A 2,662-nucleotide genomic window follows, 5' to 3' on the forward strand; every position below is an offset into this window, starting at 1 on the left:
GGAGAAGCCCGCTGGAATAAATAACCAGGAACTCTTGATTCAGACAGACATATTTCCAAAAAGTTTTAAAAAAATGATAGTATGACTGTATGAGTTTCTGAAGTGGAGGCAGACTGAAGTTCTCCAAAACGGGGACACGTTCAAAAATAATTCTAATAAAGAAGAGAGAGAAATGGTTCTCTTAAAAAAGAGCCTTCAGGACTAACCTAGGGTAGTTCATATTTGAAAAGGACATTTAGGAAAAAAGAAAAGAAAGGCACACAACCAAAGAATATACAGGAAGATGGCACAAACTTATACATGAAAATTATACCATGAAAAAAATAGCTCAAAATGATCTGAAAATACTAAGCGACAAAAAAACCCCACTACGAGCCAAAAAAGGTTGGGGGAAGTTTGGGAAGTGGGCTGGTTAATTTTAGAGCAAGAAGAGCAAAGAACAGCTTGGTCTACTGCCTGGGAGTGAAGATAACCAGGAGAACTTCCAGTGGAGGCTACTGAATCACTTTCATTAATCTTTAAAGAATTTTGGAGAACAATAAAAAAAGCCAAAGTACTGCCTGTCTTTTATACTATCACTTCCTCTCCATACTTGATTTGATTTTCCATAGAATATTCTGCTTATTAATTCCAGCTAGTGAATTTTAATTCTGCTCTTGTGCTTGAATTTCCTTGCAGTCCTTCCATATTTCATTTATAGCTTTGAATACCATGTTTCATTTTCATCTCAGCCTTATTCTTGTTGTCTTCTGATTTGTAAAGGCCATGCCTTCTTGCTCTCTTATGAGGATTCCAGGCGACTAAAATGTTCTTTTTGGTTCAGCTGGAGTAGCTCGTTGTTATTCTATATGCTAGTCTTTACTTCCTTATTTTTCATTTTCCTTAATTGCTATATGCTTTACTCTCTATACATTCTTAAAGAAGGAAGCATTTCATAGACGTGGTGCTTGTCAGTTACCAGGTCTTTAGTCTTGTTCTCACTGAATGCTGCCATCAGCAGTGGCAAATCCATGTGCAGAGGTCCCCGACCCCCCTCAAGCTTTAAGAATATATTATCCCACAGTAACTATACTTTTATTTTATTTTTCTTCTGCTGCCAGAATAATTTTTGCTTTTTGGAATGTATCACAATTTTCTTTATGATGGGATCAAAATGTCTCCATATTTCAGAAGCATTTTAATAGATATACATTCTTTCAGTTTTTAGATGTAAAGTCCTGTAGATGTCCATTCCATCAAGTTCCTTATAGCCTTAAAATTCTTTATATACTAATTTGTTTTTGTCACTCCATCTGTTGAAGATTGATAGAAGTATGCAAAAGTCTCCCTCTGAGATTGTGTTTTGCCAATTTTATTTTATATATTTTGATATTTGCTATTCAGAATAAAATACCCATGAATATTATATATTCTAATGGATATCTTTAAGCCACATTTAATGTTTTTTGTATTAAATTCTACTTTGTTTAATATTAATATTTCCCTTCCTTCTTTTGTTTGCATTTTACTGATACATTATGCTCTTTCCTTTTTTTTCCCTCTTTCTGTACCATTTTGTTTAAAATAGCATACATTTAGAATTAATTTTTGCCTGATGCATGGCTCTTTGTCTTTTAATAGAAATGATTAAACCATTCACACTTAATGTGATAACTTATATGTTTGACCTCACTTCTATCATGTTATTTTATACTTTCTATTTTTATATTTCCTTGTTATTTCCTTTTTTAGTATTTAATCTTGGCTATAATGTTCCAAATCTTCCTCCTAATTTTGAAGTGAAGCATCACATTTCTAGTTTGATTTCATCTACTCTCTTTCTTATTTAAAAATGTATTTAAATCTATATTTCTTTATGTCAACAATGAAGCAATATCCAATGCTTTCCACAGTACAAAGTAAGAAATTCAGTACTTCAAGGTTTTTTTTCCTTGAGTAGTCTGAGTTTTTAGACACAGATTATTATCATTAAATTTCTCATGTATCTTCTTTGTTAAGAATGATTTTTTTTTTCTTTTTGTGCTCCACACATTCAGAGAAACTTCTCTTGTAATGAACTATAGAAATGATCCCTGAAAATATAGTCTTAAGAATGATTTTGGGCAGTTGCATTTTTTCACAATCATATTAATAACATTTAAAAATTAAGCCTATGTTTGAGTGGTTTTATTGTTCATCCCACAGCTTTTATATCACATCTTTTCCATTCCCAACTTTTAATGTTCATTAACTTCCCTGTTGACCAGAATATTTTAAATAAATTTTTTAGTAGAGGATTTCAGTGGTCTACTCGCTGGGTACTTTTTTGTCTGAGAATATCTTTCTTTTTTCTTCACGTATTACTGAATACAAAATTCTAGCTTGTAATCTTATTACTTCAAAATTCCATAGCCATATCTCAACTTCCTTCTGATATTTAGTGTAGCAGAATGTCTGAAACTTGCTTATTTTTTCTTTGAGAATATTTTTTTTCTGATTTCATACCAATAGACTTGTTAATTGTTATAATTAATAATTTTCACCAGAATATACTTTTGATTTTCCCTGGAACACATAAACTGTTTTGAACTAAAGTCAGGAAAATATTTTTCTATATTTGTAATTGCAATATCTTCCATTTCCTTTTTTCCTGAAAAATTGTGTCTTTATAAATTTAATGTGT

The 2,662-nt window shown here is 31.2% G+C and overlaps 1 pseudogene; it reads right to left on the reverse strand.

Annotated features, from left to right (window-relative positions):
- Window positions 1-1,994: 1,994 nt before the first annotated feature.
- On the reverse strand, window positions 1,995-2,088 carry LOC123631031 (annotated as a pseudogene).
- Window positions 2,089-2,662: the final 574 nt, after the last annotated feature.

Source organism: Lemur catta, chromosome 1, assembly GCF_020740605.2.
Source record: "Lemur catta isolate mLemCat1 chromosome 1, mLemCat1.pri, whole genome shotgun sequence".
In the NCBI taxonomy this organism is placed as follows: domain Eukaryota; kingdom Metazoa; phylum Chordata; class Mammalia; order Primates; family Lemuridae; genus Lemur; species Lemur catta.